Here is a 14,481-nt window from a genome sequence, read left to right as displayed (position 1 = left end):
GCCTTCCATGGATGGCATGCAAGAGGGTGCTGTTCAAGACAGGCCCCCATCTGATCTCTGCTGTGAACTCATGAATTTCTAACAGCTCTGCTGCAGTGAAATTGTTGGTTTTGCTACTGAGGATGCCATAGAAATTTCTCCCACTGGGAGCAGAAGTGCTGCGCAGGAGTTTGCCTCCTGCACCAGGGCTGTTTGAAGTGGGCTGCCTCACAAAGGTCTATTGGCTTTGTTCTCAGAGATACAGGCAAATAAAGAAAAGGTGAGGAATGAGGTATTATCAACAGATTATGGGGTTCTTTGGAGCAGTGAGTCCCCCAGGGAAGCAGTGAAACAGAAATGGCACTACTTTTATGCATGCTGCACCACAGAAGGTATAGAAGTGTACAAGTGTTTTCCATGCCTGAGCTCATCTTTTGCTTTAGAATTTGGTGATCAATGTTGGTACTAAAAGTTAATGAAGATTGTGTGGAAGAAGGGGCTGCAGGCTAAACATGGACTAAAATATTGATAAACAAGAGGCTTATGGGAAATTGCACAGTGCTTTTTTTTTTTTTCTGACAAATGTTTACAGATCTTCCTCTCCATTTAGACAAGATCTTATGTACAACCACTAGTAAAGCTGTTGTACACCAGTCCAGAGCAACCAGTAGGGCAATTGTGAAAGAAGCCACCATTGCAGGCATAATCTGCTTAGTTCTGATTGCATAACTCCCTTGTGTCAAGGAAAGATCACAAAATCACAGAATATCAGGGGCTGGAAGGGACCTTGGAAGCTCATCCAGTCCAACTCCCCTGCCAGAGCGGGATCACCTATACCAGATCCCACAGGAACACATCCAGGTGGGTTTTGAATATCTTCAGAGAAGGAGAGTCCATTGGGGATATGAGATGAGATGTTACTTCTGTAAAAGAATACATCCTGCTAGACAGAAGAGTGCAGCAAATGCTCACTTGTTGGTGAGCTGCTAGTGAAATGACTGGAGTTGAATATCTGAAGCCTGGAACTGAGGCTTGTAGAGCCAGCTGCTGAAAAGGCAGAAACCAAAGCCATGAAGGTTTTTAGCATCTCTGGGCGCACACTGCTATGCTTCAGGTCTCCAGCATTCTTATGTGTGTGCACATATCTGAGCAAAGCTGGTAAAGAGCTATGAGAAGTCCCAAAACACAGAATAAGAAGGACTTCTCAGCCATGTTCTCACCTTAGTCCTGTCTAGGATCTCGGCAAGTTGCTGTTTGGTTGTTAAAGAAGAAAAAAAATCTGAATTAATCATAGCATATGACAGTGACAGCAGCTAAGGCTGCTCAGTGCTGGGGATGCCACGCGGGAGGCTATGTTGGCACCCTGGAATTTACTGCTTGTGTTTTGTCACATGGTAGAAGCCAAGTGAAGATGAGCTGGCACCATGTGAAGTGACTCGTTGGCCAGACAATCCATTTAGTGCCTATTTAAATTGTTGTGGCACTGATCTGTCTTCATTTGGGCTGAGGACCATACCCTGAGTTCACACCAGGTCCAGTTCATTTAGTGAGAGATTGAGTATCTGCACTCTGCAATCTGTCATGTCCTCCAGGGCCTTCATTTACCTTTTGACAACCTTCATTTCATTTCATTCTCTGTGGCACTTGTCTTCTAACAATTTTCTTCTATTTTAAGCCTATACTAGAAAGAATTGTTTTGGAGATCCTTGTAGTTGAGTGCTACTTGCATCTGCTGATGTTTCAGGCATCTCTCTCTTGTTTGCTGTAATTGCTATGGAAAGCAGCATGTGACAATGGTTAACACCAGGATTAATAAAACCCAAACCCAAAAAGGACATTGCAGCAGGCTTCAGTTAGAAAGGTGTCAGGTCCTTATGTAGAACTTCCCTGTCAGTTTGTAAATGCTGACTTGCTTCTTTCTTCTTACAGTTTCTCACTCCATATTCATCTTGGCTTTTCATGCCCTGATGATGAGCCAAGACGCAGGAAATCCAGCTATTCACTGTGTCCCATGTGGTCCCTCTTCAGATTATTCCTCTCAAACAGACTGGCAATTGCCTTGATGTTGCAATCGTTTCTGTTCTCCTGATGGTGGGGACCTTTTGTACCCTTTTGCCAGTTCTGTTCAACTGCTAAAATGATAATACTTGAGCAATTGGGGCATTATATTTTTTGACTGCTTTCTTCTTGCCAGAATGTTCCTCATTTGTTTCCTTGGACTATATTCAACACTCCAAGTGAGTGATGTCTTTGGGCCTAAGTACAGTGATTGAAGAAATGGTCTGTGGGCTCTACTCATTCTTTCCCTGTTGGAGTGATCAAAGACTTCTTTCCTGATGCAAGTCCAATGCTGTTAACCCCAAGTACTCTGACCATGGAGAACAGAGAGTGACTGTAGGAATATCTACCTCCTGTGCTGTGGCCACGTTTCGCTTTGTCATTTCAGCTGAAAAGGGAACTGGGAGAAGTTTGGTGTTTACGTAAAGCACTGCTCACAGTTCCAGCACATCCTCTGGGTAATGCTAATCAGTACTTCTGATGTGTTTGCCACAAATGCTGTCACGAGATTGTGCATACAACATATTTTTGTATATGGGTGGCTGCATTATGTAATCGATGCATAAAGAAAATAGGCATTGCCAGTTGCCAGGAAAAAACCCCAACATAATTTATTGTTAAAAATAGAAGTGTGACATTTCATAATTTACCTTGGCCAAGACCCACTTAGTATGATACATTGACTTCCAACATGGGGCATTTTATTTTGAAGTCATAACCTATTTTTTAGTTAGGAGAGTTTTACAAACAGGAGGATATGTTGCAGCATATCTATTCAGGACATATTTTAATGATAATGTGACATATACTGAAAACAAGCAACTAGGAATTTCCTTCAGAGAACACAATCTGCTCAGCAGTTTGAGGGCTGTCCCCACAGTTTATGAGAATAAAAAATGTTGAGGATATTTTTGAAGAAGAATTTGCTGGCATCTTAGTAATATTAATCTTATCTACTGAGGATAAATATATCTATTAATAGTAAGTTATCTTATAAAAAATCACAGATATACCTACTGGCTTTTTGGTGACTAAGTGGGCTTTCTGTCCTTTGCCCAGAGAAAACCTCAGGTTATTATTGACTTCCTGAATCTTCTCTACACCAATGTTTTCTGTCTGTTTTATCTGCTAACATAACAGACATTCAATCTCAGCTTCTTCTATGGCTACTCATACCTACTGACAGCATCGTTGTGTTTGTTGCCCTGTCCTTGTATCTCTAAAGATTATCTCACAGAATTCCTTTTATTACACAGTGCACTCAAGCTGTATAAGGCAGATATGATTAAGGCTGCGTGCTAGGCAATTTGTCTTGTGGACTGCATTTAGCAGGCATGCACTAAACTCCTAAACCAGTAGGAGTCACAAGCAAAATCTAACACAGAGAAGGGATAGAGAATGAGCAGGACAGCTGCAAGCAGAGAGAAGGGGACCTGGCCAACCCAGCTTCTGTTCTGTGAGTGAAACAAAGTCTGCATATGCTGCTAGGCTTTGGGGTGTTCTCTTTAAGGAAGGATGCTTGTGTGAAGTAGCTGATATATTTTTCTGCCTATTCCAGTAAAACCTCTTCTGCTCTTGGGCTCCTTTCCCATCTCATTACTGTGCTACTGCTGGGTGGCAGTGGCCCTCAAGGAGTGAGAAGAGTCTGGATGTAACCTTTGCTTTTTTAAACATATACAGATGCCAAATACAGAACAGAACAGAAAATGTAAAGGGTTTTAGCCAAAACACCAAGCCTGAGGACTCCCCTCAGCATGAATAAGAGACTTCTGTGTTGAAGTGTGGACTGCTTGAGAATGATTCTGTGAGTGCTAGGGAAGCAAAAATAGCATCAGGCTGAGTGAACAATCAGTAATACATTGTTCCAGGAGTGGTGGAACAAGTGAACCCTGTTGCTTTTGGGTTTCTTTATCTATCTTTGCACTCTTGCAGCATTCCTTAGTTAAGTACTGATATTTCTTTTACCCCTCCATGCAACACCTCTAAGCCTTCTAATATTTTCATGGATCTTTTATATTCCCTCTCTCTCCCTGTGCCCAGCCATGCAGATTTTTATATCCACTGTCTCTTTGCATAAAATGAGGTGAACAAATCTCACGCTGCATTGTTACTGTTTTCAGGGGCACTACTTTGAGCCCTACCTGGCCAGAGATTGTTCACAAAACCAGTATGACTTTAACATCTCTGAAATCGATCTCATCTTCATTAATTTAGGTTGAAATTGGCCAGCAGGCTCAAAATTTATCAGAGTGGACAAACAGGCAGGCAGCCCAAGTATGCTCTTTTCACTGTCTTGGGGAATGAGGCTGAAAATAATAATATACTTATTTTTGGAAGACTGAAATTGAGTTTGATCTCTTTAGCTAATAAGGGTAATGGAAATGAGATTGTGCTGGTTGATTTATTATTCCTGGTGGGAATTATTGGGTTTTTCTTTTGAGTAATTAATAAAGAATTTTTTCCTACTTTATGTGAGTGCACTAGATCTCATTAATCTGAAGTCTGAAAAATATGTTCTTAACCTGTAGACCTCAAGAAAATGCTTGTTTTCCTTAGACCTGTGCATTTGCAATATAGGGCTATGAAGCTGATCTGACAGAAATGTCTTTGAAGCCTTCCGTCTTTCTGTGAAGCTCTAAGTCTTTTTTATGCCTTGGCTATTTATTTGCATTTTGGTTCTGCCTTCATCTGTTTCTCTTTTTTACAGATCTGGACTCCTCATCAGAATCAGTCAGGGCTAATATTAAGCATGCAGATGTAGAATGAAAAAAGGCTTGATTTTTTTAACCACAAACTCTGTTTTCCCCAGGAGAGACCTTAAAAGGAAGGCATTAGGTGACAGTGGTGATTTTACGGATGTAGCCCAGCTTCTTGCTCCAAGTGAACGTTGTGGAGGCAATTTTCTGCCATGGAAGAGCTAGGTGAGCCAGCAAGCTGCGGTGGGTTACTGCTGACATAGTGCAGTCCGACAGCAGCAGGATGATGTCTTGTAAAAATGGGATTTCTTGCCCTTTTACATTCCTGTCAGTATGTCACAAATGTCATAAGGTCAGATTTGGTTTTGCTAGCATTTTTTCCTCTTCTGATTATTGCCTTCATCAAAGGATTAAATTAATTTTGTTGTATGGGATTTTGTCCTTGCAATGACAGGAGAAAAAGGAAGAAACCTGCCTGGCTTTGTGGCAGTGGCCACAGCTCCCTTAGGACAGTGGATTTGCATTTGCACTGCAGCATTTGCAGAGTTGAGTTATGGGGCTGCGCTCTGCAGAGTATGGTGCTGAGTTTCTAATGCTCCTCTTATGAGGCACTTGACCTTTCCAAGGATAGAAATGTCAGCTGCCCGCAGCGCTGCAGGGGTGGGTGCCGGGCTCATGCTCCCCACCCTTCCCTGTACAGAGTGCAGGCTGCAGAGGTCCCCACTGCCTGCCCTGCCCTGCCCTGCCCTGCTCTGGCTGTTCCTGTCTGTGGCTGTCAGCGCAGCCACAAAGAAAAGCAGGACGTTCAACAGCTTGTAAAGATTATTTTGATGAAAAACAAAACCAAACTAATCCTCTTCCCATGATAGTCATCCATGCTGCGAAGCACTGTAAGCAGAAAACAGGCAGAAAGAGAAGAGCAGAGCTTGGCTTGGTCAAAGCAGTGGACTGAATTATTCAAGTACCTTGTCATCCTGCTCAGCTGTCCCAAAACCTGATTGCTGAAGCCTGTCATACATAATCTCTGTGGAGCGCATGTTGGAGGGCTCTGGTGAGCCTGTGGACATGCTGCAGTGAAACCAATCTGGCCCTACAAGTCTCAGTAAAGCCCAAGCCTGTGCTTTGCATTAGGAATCATCTTCAATGCCCACAGGGCTTGTACAGTGAGGGGCTCTGCTGGTTTCCAGGCCACAGTGGGCTGTGGGCTCAGCTGACAGCATCCCCTGATGTTCATTTGTCAGGAACAGTGGGCAGAGTGGGTGCTGGGGACATCACTTTCCCCCATGTCACTGAGAGCAGGTGTCCCTTCTCCAAAATTGCAGTAGTAGAAAGCTTAATTTTTGGGCTATGCCATTGTGAGTCCTAGGTGGGCTTTTTGTTGCTTGTAGTAAATAATGTGTTCAGGGAGGTCTATAATTAACCTTTTTTTGTAAAGATGACATCACTTTCTTCAGCTTCCTTGCAGAACTTAGTGCTTGCATTCTATCTTGAACAAGCTAACATTTATTATGCTTTAATCACTCCTACAGAGGCTCTTCTAGGGCTAGCAGCAGGAGTGTCCAGCTCTGAGGAAGCACCTGCAGTTACCATTGCCATAGCAGTTTACTTTTCAACTTAAACCCAAATTCCTCAAAAAAGGAGCAATCACCTGCTTAAGAAACTGGAAGGATGGTTAGGGAATAGTCTTTTTTGGCTTTATGAAGGTATAAAACTGCATGTTTCCACTGTTCTGAGTTAAACAGCTGAGAGCAATTGAACCTGCTTGGACCAACACCATCCCTCTGATTGCTAATGCCAGGCTGTGGCTGATGCTAATCAGCACTGTTGAATCATGTGATAGAGAGCCCAGGCAGTGAAGAAGTGACAGGAATTTGACCTTCCAGCAGAATGGTTTTTGGAAAAACACATATTTAAGTACATTTCTGCTTTCCAGAGAAACACACAATGTACTCCAAAGGTGCTCAAATGAGCAGGTCCATAGCAGAGAAGATGCAGTGTGTAACTACTGTACATGCTGTCAGGCTGTCAAGATCAATAGATTTTCCTAGGGCAAGGGGAGAAATCATTATACAAGGAGGAACAGGAGAAGTTTTAACAGAGGAAAAACAGTGGGTTTCTCATGTCTCCATAACAACAATATATATCACAGAGGCTTTGCAGGGCCTTCTCCAGCCTGAACAGCCCCAACTTTCTCAGCCAGTCTTCAGAGCAGAGGTGCTCCAGCCCTCTGATCATCTTCATGACCTCTTTTGGACCCACTCCAGCAGCTCCATGTCCCTCTTATGCTGGAGGCAGCAGACCTGGATGCGTTACTCCAAGTGGGATCTCAATCCAAGTGACTTCTTGATTTAGTTGTAGGAATTAATGAGACAGGAATTATAAAATATATAGTTATTTTTATTTCCAGAAAGCCATGCCCACAACTATATACTAATTAGTTAATTTTGGGTTCTAATTTGGTCAGGAAAATCTTCACAAGGATGCTTATGGGCAATTCATTTATTTAGGAGAATCAGGAAACTGGAAAAGTTTAGCCTTCAAAATGACTTTGCTCTACTTGCAAAGAGGTAGCCTGGAGCCCTAGGGAACATCTATGCTACTCATAGCAGTGGAGAAGGAATTTTGATATAGTCCCTGACTCCTCTGTGGCAGTGTTGGAACTGCTCAGCCTTTGAGAGGCATCTAGAACTTCCCAGGATGCTGAGAAAAAGGCAGATGATCTCTGACCTGATCCTGGTTCCTCTTGGCACGGAGGTTTGCAGAAGTGCAGGCAGCATCTCTTGCATATGTGCAGAGAGCACAATGTTGGTGGCACTTCTTGCCATGTTGTGAGTCACTTAAATGCCTTCTCCTGGGAAACTTGAGGCAATTATGTTTCAGGTAGTTCAAGCCCAAAACGTCAGGGCTAAATTGGTCTGAAGTATGAGGCAGAGCAGAACATGTTGTCCAAGAGCAGTGAGGCAGAAGCAGCAGGGCAGAAGCAGCACAACTGCTTGCAGCTTAGCTCAGTTAATATTATTTGCCTGAGTGCAATGGCTCCTTTGGCCACAGAGATTCACCAATGAAAATGGCATGTGCAGAACTGACCATATTAGGTGAAACCAGGGCTTGCTCACCCTTATTTGGGCAAGACACCAACAAGTACCTAAACACCTGTGGGTACCTGTTAATCACTTTGGGATGGGATATAATGGCCCAAGCCTTTGTTTTCCTTCTGCCCTTGCTTCCCCAGTCAGCAGAAGATGAAGCAAGCCAGGACATCTAATAGGCCTGTTAGCCTTCCAGGACACTTCCTAATGATCCAGGCACTGCCGCTGTCAGCTAAGTCCCAATATTACACTATAGAGTATCTGGGAGATTTGCTGTGTACTTAAAAGCCACATTATTTTCTCAAACCAACCTAAAATCATTGATGTTCAGCACTTCTAAAACCGGGGCAGTAAAGCATACTTTGTATTACCCAGTCTACTTCTGGCACACCAGAAAGCACTGGCATCTCTAACTGGATTATTGGTTCTCTTACAAAAGCAGTGAGGTAAGATGTAACCCACAAATTGAGCATTTTGAGAAGGATGGCATCTTGAATAAGAATGTGGTAAAACTGGAAGAAAAGAGATGAATGCTTCTAGGAGGATGATGTTGCATAATGTGCCTGAGAGAGAGAGATTTTACTGTTTTTCATGTTCTCATAAAATTTTTACTGAAATGGGAGATTTTCTTTAAAACTCCTTTGTTATGAACTGCTTTGCATAGAGAGATAATAGCTACCTTTGCCTAATCCTCATGGTCTGATTTGAATGTAGATTTAGCATTGCTCTCTAGTTTCTTTGAATCTGGAGGAAAAATATCAATGCTTTATTCCAGAAGAGCTGATGAGTTTTCAAGTTCCAACAGACATCAGAGGCGTAATAGTTTTAGTCCATGACTGAGTAAGATAATTAAATATGTGCCTGACTTTCAGGATGTGCTTAATAAGTGTCCCTAAAATTAATTGCAGAATTTATCTATCTGCTTTAAATTTTAAATACCTGCCAGTATCAGGACATGGAACTTGATTTGCTTTCAAAGCTATTTGAATTTTCTTCAAACTTAACTTTTTGTTTTTCAAGTGTATCTATTTATGCATTCTTTTTTTCTTCAGAACTACCTATAAGCAAACTTTGTGTGTGAAATGAATGGGAACTCAGCTCATCATGTTTCTTGTTTTGAGGCAGATTGTTACAATCATAGAATTATAGAATCATAGAATTGTCAGGGCTGGAAGGGATCATCTAGTTCCAACCCTCCTGCCATGGGCAGGGACACCTCACACTAGATCAGGTTGCTCAGAGCCACATCCAGACTAGCCTTAAAGACCTCCAGGGATGGGGCTTCCACCACTTCCCTGGGCAACCTGTTCATGGTGAAGAACTTCTTCCTAACATCCAATCTACATCTACCCACTTCTAATGTTGCTTCATTCTCCCCAGTCCTATTGCTACCTGACATCCTAAAAAGTCTCTCATCTGCTTTCCTGTAGGCCCCCTTCAGATACTGGATGGTCACAATAAGGTCTCCTCAGAGCCTTCTCCTCTCCAGACTGAAGATCCCCAACTTTCTCTGTCTCCATAGAAGAGGATCTCCAGCCCTCTGATCATCTCTGTGGCCTTTCTCTGGGCACATTCCAGCATGTCCAGATCTTTCTTGTAATTTGTGTTCCTGAACTGGATACAGTAATAACACATTATTCTGCAACAGGGAACTTCACATGTGGAGTTCAGGGAGTTGTATAGCACAATTGGCTAGTGATGTAAGAATGCAGTGTGCAGGTTTATCCCATTATGGATATAAGGCTTTTGGTCCTTATATGGGGAAAAAAAAATCAGTCCTTCAGCTAAGCTGGTGGTCCCAGGGCCAGTGCTGCCTTCTCTGTGGGAAGGTGGTGCTCCCAGCCTTTCACTGTTTTCTTGACTGCAAGAAGTGGCTTTTAAAAATAAAGTTACATTAGGGGCTTCTACTAGAGCCATCCTTGAACCTGAGGAGTACCTGCAACAGATGGTTGACGCAGAGCCCTGTCCTGAAATTTGGAGTGAAGGAATTGAAACTGTTGTAAGAGAGACTGTTAATTATTCCTCTGAGATACTGAAGGCAATATAAATATTAGTCTCACGCCTACAGATGTCATTTGCTTCACAGCTGTCCTCAGGTTATTGAAGTGACTGACAGAAACAAAGCAGACTCCCGAAGCGATGGTGACAGGATTATGCAAAGACTTGGGCTGGAACTGGGCATAATATATAGAGTGATCCACTACAAGGAGGTGTGCACAGTGATGTGTTCTGGATTTCTTCACCCATGCTACTGCTTTCCTTAGGCACTCGGATTCCTGTTCAGATAAAGAAGTGTTTAATTGAAATCCAGTCTGATCAGGAAACTAGAGACATGACTTTAGCTTTAAGAGTATGTTTAAAAAACATTCATTTTAATGGGACTGAAATATGTACTTAATTTTAAACACACTTTTAAATGCTTCCTGAAGCAGCGAGACCTTACAGTTTTAAAGCTTTCCTGCGAGCTCAGGGCCACCTTATTGCAGTGCTGCAGAAACAGGCACATTTATGCTCTGAAATGCAGCCTTTGTTTGCTGCTGCTGTGGCATGAGCCTCAGTTCAAAAGTGTGGTCATGGGTCCTGGCTTGAGCACTTAATTTTAACCGAGACAGAATCTTGCTGATTACACAGTGACTTGTAATTTATTAATCAAAATCAGGTGATGGGCTTCCTCGTATGGAGTTTAACCCAACAGCTTTCACAGCAAGAACTGAATTTGACCAGAGACATCATTACAACTTTAAATATAATCATTTGGAAGGCTGTGGAGTGCATCCCTTGAAACAGTTCTACTCATTAGACAGCTCATCTGCATGAGTAACCACTTGGCAGCTGAACATAAACCACTACAGAATATATCCTGTCACTGATTTTGTGAAATGATCTCGAATCTTCCAGCCATGCCTGGGAAGATCCATCAGCTGTCTTCTGGCTTTAACTAGGATGGGTTTCTGCAAGAGAAGATGTGAAGGACAAGGGGCTCTGACCTCCTATAAACCTGTGAACAAAGTGACAGACAGTAAAATATAAACCTAGGACTAGAACCAAGATGCAGTTTGATTATAGATGCACTAAGTGATTTGGAAAGATAAACTCTGTGTGACCCTGGGAAGAGGAACGTTGCTGAGTGCTCAGTATTTCAAATGGAGCCACTGGAGCATTCAGTATTCCAAGCACTGTTGTGTCTTTAGGGCTGAATGCAAATGTATATCCCTTCTGTGAAGTCTGAACATGCAGGTGGACTGTCTGCCCCTCCGTTTTGCAGGCATGTAGGTATTTAATGAGGGACACTGTGACTGTTGTATTCTTGATGATTATGGGATGAGGGGGGATGACTCTTTTTGGGTACTTTCCAGCATAGGAAACCCCTGTTTTTTTTAATGGTTTGCTGGCTTTGTATCTGATATCAGGTGAGTATCTGGCCCGCTGCTCCAGCTGTTAGCATTTCAGACAGGATCAAGTAGAGGAAGCTCTGAAGAAGAGCAGCAGGCAGACTCGTGAGCACTCCTGTTTTCCTTCTGCATCGCATCTTCCAGTCTGCTTACACTGTGTAACTGTGAACCCGGTCCATGAGCAACTGTTGCAATGATCATAACAGGTAAGTTGCAGTAAGGAAAAAAAAGTTATTGTTCATTTGGGAGAGCTGAACATATTTCCTATAATATTGCTTAATGACTGTGCCCTTTTCTTCTGGAACAGAACAGATTTCAGTGAAATAGCTTGGGTTTGCCACAGACACTTTTCCTAGGCAGTAAACAGAACATTGATGGAAACAGATTATCAGATACAGTTGACCTTGGAGCAAAGTCTTTGCAAACAGAGGAGGTAGGACATGAGCTGCTATTCTGCATTGTCGGATCTGCTGCAGAAAGCAGGCATGCAGAAGACAATGTTCTCTTAGAAGATATTAGGAAACAAGAGACAAAGGATTAAGAGCAATTGTCATAGCTATATCAGGGCATGCAAAGTAGCTGTGAGTCTCAAGAGAGTCCAGCCCATCTGCTGTAAATGTGCAGCAGTCAGGAATATGACAGCTAACATACGAACCAGACCCTGCAATATGTCCCTGTAGAAGTTAATGACAAATCAATCCAAATCTCTTGAGCTTCAGGACAGTTTTCTTTTTCCCAATTTCAAGTGAAAAAAGATAATTCTCATGCTAAAAGCATATGTTACAGAATTTTAATTGTTAGATGTGTCCTGATAGGAAACATTCACTTGCAGTATTAGTCTCTATTAAGGTGTACTGACTAGTAAAATCTATGGTCCTACACCTTTGAGCCAGTGGTATCTCCTCGCACTGTGCAACACAGATGCAATCCCAAAGGTTTTTTCACCTGAAAAACAACAGCAGAGCAGAGACAGAAAAAGCAAAGTTGTAAAGGTCTGCAGCGAAGTCAGGAGTAGAGGTCAAACAGTTTAATTCATGGAAGAGCTCCCAGCCATAGCATATACCAACCTCCAGCAGCACTTAGAAGTGAGGATCTTTTATTCTCTCAGATGTACGGAGTTTGATTTTTGGAAACTTTTCTTGCAGGTGGGCTGTGGAAATACCCAGAACACTCTGTACTGTTGGCGAGAGCAGCTAGAGCGTGTACATAAACTCAGACTATTGTGGCTCCTCTCTTCTTTTGGGAGCCAAGATAGAAGAGTTAGAAGATGACAAACCATCTGTAGAAGTGCAAGATCTCTAAGTGTTTCAAAACATGCCATCACTACCTCACTTCACAAGGCTTTACATTGGGCTTTGGTAGTGTTTTCAAGGGCCCTTTGAAAATTAGATGTTTCAGAGAAACTGGAATGCATGTCTGTCTGTATGGTCACTACCTTCATGTAACACAGAGATTGTTTGGATCACTTTTGGAAGAGATTTAACAGTGTCAGTCCTTCATTCCCCTCCTTTCTTAGGGTAGTATCTTCTGTTGTAATCAAGTGTCTGAAAATCAGTTTATAGACGTGCTCTCAAGTAGCACTCGCATGCACACCTGGCCCAGCTGCTACTCGGCACAGAGTAGGTGAGTGTAATGGTGTTGCAGTGCAGCTGGCAGTGCCACCACAGCCAGGGGTTATGGAAGGAGGCAGCTTTGCTCTTAAGGCCTCACCGAGAGCACTACTGATGGTTTGAGCTCTGCAGGAGATAAAATGTATTGTTCTACTTAAAGACATTCTGTGTCTGGAGATGGTTATCTGATTCACGAATAAAGGATGCGATGAGGCCATTCCCCAAGAGGGAAAGGCAAAATAACAGAATAAAGCTGATGATTAATTCAGATAGAATTGGGACATAGATGTGAGGGAATTATGCATTGTTTTCATACGGCAGGAAGCAGCCAAGTCCAGACAGGGAGTTATATAGTGAAGTGACAGAGTACCTGAAGTAAATGCTAGGGGGCAATCTGGTGCTTGGTGAATGTGTGAATGAGCTGACCATGCAGGGCAACATCCAGTAAAGCCAGCTGGAGGCTAGCTCCTGGGAAAGAGGAAGAGCACCAAGGCAATGGAAGGAAATACCTCTTTGAGTCTCACAAACAAGTCCATGTTGTACGTTTGTCAATGCATCTTTCCTGTGAAAGGAGACATAGAATGGCTTGAATGTGGAAATGCAGGTGTTTGTGTGATGGCCATGCTGAGAGGGCCTGAGTCATATTTATTCTAGACCTCTGCCAAGCATCAACATGGAGTGGACTAGAAAAGACTTCATGTTGCTTAAACATTTAGGCACTGCACGTTCTCTGTGTGCTCAAAGAAAAGTAGCTACTTGGGAAATGACAGGAATGGCAATTCAGAATATCTAGTTTTGGTTAAACTAAGTGCTTGAATAAGCCTAATATACCTTACTTAGAGACTACTGATCTTTCTAAATAACTAATCATAGTATCAATGCAACCAGAGGGCAAGGAGAACACAGACTTGAGAGCTGCCAGAGCAAAGGAAAAGCCAAAATCTCGTGATTTTTTTGTGGAGTGAATCTAAATCTTGCCTTGTCCTTCACCACCCAGAACCAGAGAAGAGATCTACCAAACCTGAACTGTCAACTTCTTACTACTGAGCATAAAGAGCACTCAAATCCAGTGGTTGTCTTTGCTTCTGAGTTTTATTTCAAAGCTTAAGAGGTGAATCTTGATGTTTCCACATAAAACCAGACATTTATCTGAACTTTGATGTGTCCTGAAACCAAGTTTTTGTACTGAATTTTCACTACTTTGCATCCTCCAGTCTGGACACTAACAGCTGCTGTGGAAGCCTGATATTTCTGTGTTTTCACAAAAGCTGAAAGAAATGACAACTCCTTTGAATTTGCCACCTCTAGCCTAAACCTTAATGACACAGAGACAAATCTGTAGCAGAAGTGAATCTGGCCCATCATTTTGGGAGTCTCTTGAAACAAGAAGCAAAAGCATAAACCCCCCCAAACCAAACACCCTGAAATATCAGTGGTACAGTTTTAAATCCTTGAAGACTCTGAGATTTCTGAACAAAAATTGGTTTTGGCAATTTGTGTTGCTGACAAATCCAAATACTTCCAACAACTTGTGCCAGAGCAATATGTCACTACTCATTCCTGGAAACCTCCTTAGTCCTTCCACAACTGACTAGTCTGGGAAATTTTAAGTTGCCTGATCATTTGGGAAGTCTCTGTTGAATACACAAACTGAGAA

The sequence above is a fragment of the Pogoniulus pusillus genome, chromosome 13 (genome assembly GCF_015220805.1).
Source record: "Pogoniulus pusillus isolate bPogPus1 chromosome 13, bPogPus1.pri, whole genome shotgun sequence".
Classification (NCBI taxonomy): domain Eukaryota; kingdom Metazoa; phylum Chordata; class Aves; order Piciformes; family Lybiidae; genus Pogoniulus; species Pogoniulus pusillus.
Note: the sequence above shows the minus strand (reverse complement) of the source record.